Raw genomic sequence first — 6,090 nt, 5'->3', positions numbered from 1 at the left:
AATTAATTAAAAATAAAAACTGAAATCGCTTGGTTGGATAAGTGTCCACCCCCCTTGTAATAGCAATCCTAAATTAGCTCAGGTGTAACCAATCGCCTTCAAAATCTCACACCAAGTTAAGTGGCCTCTGCCTGTGTTAAATTGTAGTGATTCACATGATTTCAGGATAAATTCAGCAGTTCCTGTAGGTCCCCTCTGCTGGGTAGTGCATTTCAAAGCAAAGACTCAACCATGAGCACCAAGGCGCTTTCAGAAGAACCCCCGGACAAAGTTGTTGAAAGGCACAGATCGGGGTGGGTATAAAAAAAGGCCTTGAATATCCCTTGGATCACGGTCAAGACGATTATTAAGAAGTGGAAGGTGTATGGCACCACCAAGACCCTGCCTAGATCAGGCCGTCCCTCCAAACTGGATGACCGAGCAAGAAGGAGACTGATCAGAGAGGCTACCAATGGCAACTTTGCAAGAGCTATGAAATCCACATGTGTTTTAGACTCTATTCCTACCAAACGGTTAAAAGAAGTATTCTCTAGGATTTAATACTACCGTTTTAAGTATCATCAATAGTTCCCTTTACATTTTTATTATTATGTGGATGATATATATATATATATTTCTCTGAAACCAGGTGACACCAGCTGAAAAAATTCTGAATACCTGTCTTGCTGACATTAAGCAATGGATGTCAAACGGTTTAATGTTAAACTTGGATAAAACGGAGATGCTTTTGGGATCACAGAATCAACTAAATATAAATCCATTTAATTTTACATTGGGTAGTTTCTACTCTGATTTGAAAGCTGAAATAAGAAATGTGGGTGTCATTTTTGATTCAGAACTTTTATTCGAGCCACACATTAGCAATGTAACTGGTGTCACGTTGTCATGGCCCCCCCGCCCCCGCCCCCCCCCCCCCTTTTATGAATTATTGCTAAACTATGATGTTTTTTTTCTTTGCCGGATGCTGAGAGAGTGATGCATGATGTACAATATCAAAAACAAATTATTTCAATGCTCTTTTCTTTGGTATTTCAAGTTCGGTTTATCTCGATTGCAGCTTGTGCAAAATGCTGCTGCCAGAGTTTTAACAAGAACAAAGAAGCATGAACACATTACCCATGTGTTAGCAGATTTACATGAGCTTCCTGTATGGTTTAGGATTGATTTTTAAGGTCCTGCTTCTAACTTTTAAAGCTTTAAATGGCCCTGCTCCCCTATATCTAAAAGATTTGCTGACCCCATATGTCCCTTGTTGCTCTCTTAGATCACAGGATGAAGGTTTACTCTGTATTCCAACGATACAGAGAAAGAAGTCAGCCCCAAAGTTGTGGAATGATCTGTCACAATTTGCAAGGGAATCAGTTACTGACGATACAAAAGCTACTGTGCAAAAATGATTACATTTGTACAGTGTAAGCAAGATGCCTAATTAATGTAACCCAACCAAGTATATTTCAAAAAATGTTCTGTAAAACAGCTAAAGCCTATTTTTTCAGTGTAGCAATGTCATCCACTGGTTTGGAGGCCGTTTGGCCTCTACTTCAATACGGCCCTTTTAGCCATAGCAATTCCAAACACTTTATTAATCAATGGATGGGATTCCCTGCCTCTGCCAACATCTCCATGGGTTTCCATTTGAACGTCACAGAGCCAAGAAGAAAACCAAACAATTAAATTAAACCCAGATTCTTGGCTCTGTAAATAGCCCAATCTATTTAGCCTGGGTTCCACAAAACTGACCCATAGCGCTTTTCAAAACACACATCTACCCGTGTTGATACTGGCTTTTCTAATTCTGTATAAACTGTTTTACATTGTGTTTAAGCTGATTTTTTTTTTTTTTTTAAGTTTCTAGAATTGACTTTTTTTGCAGGCCCTTCTCTATTGTTGCTGACAGGGCCCTCAGCAACAATAGAGAAGGGCCTGCAAAAATGTTGTGTAATTTATACCTCAGATTAAAGAATTGGAAGCTGGTAGATGAGCACAGTAACACAGAACCAGACACGCACCAACTGAGGAGAGTGTGTTAGGGGAGGGGCTTGAAAAAAAAGAGCATAACGAGCACAGTTGAGGCGAATACATTGGATTGCACTAGAGAAATTAAAAATCAACAATTAAAATGGGTGAAAAATCCAAAATCGGGGCAACAAAAAAGGTTGGAGACAAAATTGAAACGACTGCAGAATTCAGCAAAAGGAAGCAAAGCCATAAACAACATATTTTGAGCCATTTAAAACCATTTTAGCATCAAAACACCCACAAAGAGAGTGTCATTGTTTTGGAAACTCTAAGGGCAATTTCCACAAGATGACAGCATTATTTTTACAAGATTTTAATTTGAATGTCTTTTGTTTGTTTGTTTGTTTGTTTTTTTGTTTACACAATTATCCCCAAATGTATGGTTCCTATTTTTTCTCATTGGAAAGCGGCATGATGTGATTCACACCCATGTATAGCATGATATATAGGATCCAATTTGCTTAATGTTAAGGGTGATGCAAACCTATAGACTGTGTCCCCACAATCAATTTGTGGTAAGAATATACAAGCAATTAGCCTTTTTTTTGTAACTACAGGCAGACTAATACAAAAAAAAAAAAATAATAATAATAATCCTAACAATTACAATAGGTTTCCAGCAACTTCGTTGCTTGGACCCCTAATAATAATAATAATAATAATAATAATAATAATAATAATAATAATAATAATAATAATATGAATTACAGTTTGTATACCTCTTTTCTGGTATTTTGACAACATCTGCTTAGCAACTGAATGTGTGGCATAGAGTGTAGTCCATGAAGTTAACAGCATATCATACAGCCATGAAAAGAATAAGTGAAAAACAGTAGTAGACTATAGTCTATTATTATAACAAAAAGGGGTCTTGCAATAAAGGCGATTTTTTGCCCATACTCGAATTAAATATGATTTTTGTCATGTGGTCATGTGTACTATGAAGGAAAATAATATGTGTTTCCTCATCACATGCAGTACTGGGTATTTTGGGCTGCACTGCATTGGTGTCACTTGGAGAGAGCTGCTCCATAGCATACAGCCTTATATTTCAGTGGATAAGCACTTGGGGTGATGTCCCGCAACTGCTCATTCGACATTCTTGGAAAGGCCAGCAAATTAGCAGCTCTGGAATTTACTTGAAATACATAATGGGGAATGGGGGTAATTCTCTTACTTGGGCTCCCAATAGTTTGGCTGAATACAGTACCATACTTGGGTATTGTTATCATTGTGCTAAACCAACAGTGTTTGAAAAATATATATATATATATATTCTTCACTAAATGATTCTTGATGTCTGCATGTGTGTATGATTAATAGCAGGTAACATTCTCAACCGGGACAAATCATTAACTAGGCTGTGTCAGTTCATAGTTAAGGAGTTATGATTTTTATTTTTCCTGTCAGGCTGGTGAAACAAGGGGTGTCTTTGTGTGGCTAGTGATGGTTTTATTAAAATGATGGCAAGTCCAATGTTCTTGACAACCATTCAGCACAAATGACCTGCTGTTCCACGCTGCATTCAAGCACATTGGCAGTTTGGCAAAAGTACATCTTCTTTGTGGGAGGAATTAACAGACAAAGTAATTAGATTAATTACCCAGTAGTTTAAATGACCTGAAGTTACTTTTTTGTATTTTATAAAGAGCTTTGAATGAACAAAAATAGCAAACCCATTTAGTCATTATTATACAACAGCACTGTCTACCTATACTGCCATATTGCAAGTGAATGTGACTTTATTCTTTAGAAAAAAGTTTTTAAAAAAGCAAACATAAACCCTTTTAATAAACCCAAGCTGGAACTTTTCCCAAATTCAGAATACCTCTCATTCTACAGAAATATGTTGTCATATTTCAGCACTGAGGGACCGCTATGCTTAGCAGCATAAGAAATTGCAGGGTGTCAGAAAATATGCTTGCTTGGCAAGTGCTGCGCTGTGCTAATATTTTTAAAAAAGTGCCTAACATAGCTTTGAACGCATGTAAAAGGAAAAAAATGCAGTTCTTTCAAGTCATTACCGAAAGTCCTTGTCATGGAAAAAAAAACAAGCAGCAATGCAACAGACTTCGTCCCCAAAGGTTTCTCTTTAATTATAGCATATAATTGCTGACCCATTACCACATTATATTTTGCACATATATGCTTTCAGATAATAGGAGTTATCTAGAAGTTATATTGATGCTGAACTTGAATCACACTGCTTATCAGCAAGCTGACAGACATGTAGACCAGCAGATAAAGATGTCAGATGAGCTTACTGTCTTGCATGTTTTCCTTGCATAGTTCACATAGATAACACACTCTCCTACTGAATGAGCTCAGTTAAATACAGGCAGAGTTTAAAGTCCAGTTGTTTTTGTACAACTTGACAAGGTGCACTGTATTTTGTCATTGGTTATATAGATCAACTGATTTTGACTCATCTTGAACTGGTTTCAGTGATAAAGACATGACAACAACTGCAAATAGTGTCAAGCTAAGATGAAAAGCAGACTTGGAGCCCTGAAATGATTACATGTGTTGGATAAAGATCCTTTTGAGTCATTTCAATGAGCTGGAATCTGTTGTTTGCCAGATAAAAGTAAGCAGATGCTGTATGATCTTTATCTTCAAATCAGACTACGACTGATGGAGAGACCAGCGAACTGTACATTATAGTCCAAGTGGGTAACACAGCATTGATTTCATGCTTTTTACCTATGGGGGACTTAAAAGCTGGCTCAGGTCACAAGTTAAATGTGTAGAACCATGTCTGACTGTAGCCAGTGCCACTGTCCTTCCCCTTTCATGAGCACTAAATTCATAGAGACCAACACATTACTAACAATGGGATTGTAGCAACAAATAAGGAAAAAGTACCTTAAATATCAAATGAAAGCTTCAAGTTGAGTAAAAACAAGACAGTGCAGTATTTAAAAAATGGAAGTTCAAGGCCAGAAAATAACCCTTCAGCAGGGTTTGAGTCATACAGTATACTTGTGACATGCAACATTTCAGTATAGTGTATCTGGAACACTTCAAAATATAGGTGCATTAACTACGCTTACTGTACTGTAGCTACAATGTACTTACACTTTAGCACATGTACTTGTATGCCAAACTGATTAAAAAAAAAAAAGTTTAATGAACAGTTAAACGGGTTTTGCATCCAAAAATATTGTGAGAGCATAGTGCATAGTAAATACCGGTATTAGTAAAGGTAGTGTATAACCTGTACCTGTATGTTGAAGTTTATCAGTAAATCCTGAATCTGACGTTTTGTCATTTCATCTTTTGTTATTTACCATTTCTCCTAACGGCTTAACCCAATGTAGCTGTCTTTGTGCTAGTGTTAGGCACAGGCTTCCATTACAGAGGCACTACACTGTTAGTTTGTTGTGGGTAGATATCTACAGGATACATATGCAAGCCATAAAAAAAAGTAATGGCTAAAAAAAAGTAACGACAACTGTGAAATTCTATGCGATGATAAAAAAAAAAAGTGATAAGAGTTTGTCTGACTGTAGCAAAGAAGAGAGACAGAGCTTAACCACACTCTCCTGAGAAAATTACTACCAGCAGATACTGGTAGATGACAGAATGTCTCAGAGCAGTTATCATTCTGCATGTGTGCTCCGCTGTTATATATATATCAGGGGTTTTCAACCCTGGTCACCATACATTGGTGCCTAGACAACAGGGTGCAGGCTGGGCGCAAACCTTCAACCCTGCACAATGCAAGCAAGCGTCTTTATAACTATGCAAAAGAGCTTCAAATCTCACAGATGGGACAGAAAGCGTTACAGCAGTGTAACAAACAACACTTCCTGTTACACTTACATCATTTCAGTGTCAGACATTGGGGTCACTAATTGCTGATTTATTGTCCCTCTTTATCAACATCACTAAAGGCAATAAAAATACCATGAAAACTATTCCAAAGGTTAGAATGTTATTATACTGTTATCATATCAGATCTGGAGATACTAACACACCAAAAACAGCTTTTAAATGTTATAGAATACGAGCAATAAACAGGAAAAATCCTGTTTATATTGAAAAAACTAAACATGCAGTACATTATTG

The sequence above is a fragment of the Acipenser ruthenus genome, chromosome 4 (assembly GCF_902713425.1).
Source record: "Acipenser ruthenus chromosome 4, fAciRut3.2 maternal haplotype, whole genome shotgun sequence".
Classification (NCBI taxonomy): domain Eukaryota; kingdom Metazoa; phylum Chordata; class Actinopteri; order Acipenseriformes; family Acipenseridae; genus Acipenser; species Acipenser ruthenus.
The sequence above is the reverse complement of the archived record's forward strand: the minus strand, read 5'-3'. Positions refer to the sequence as shown.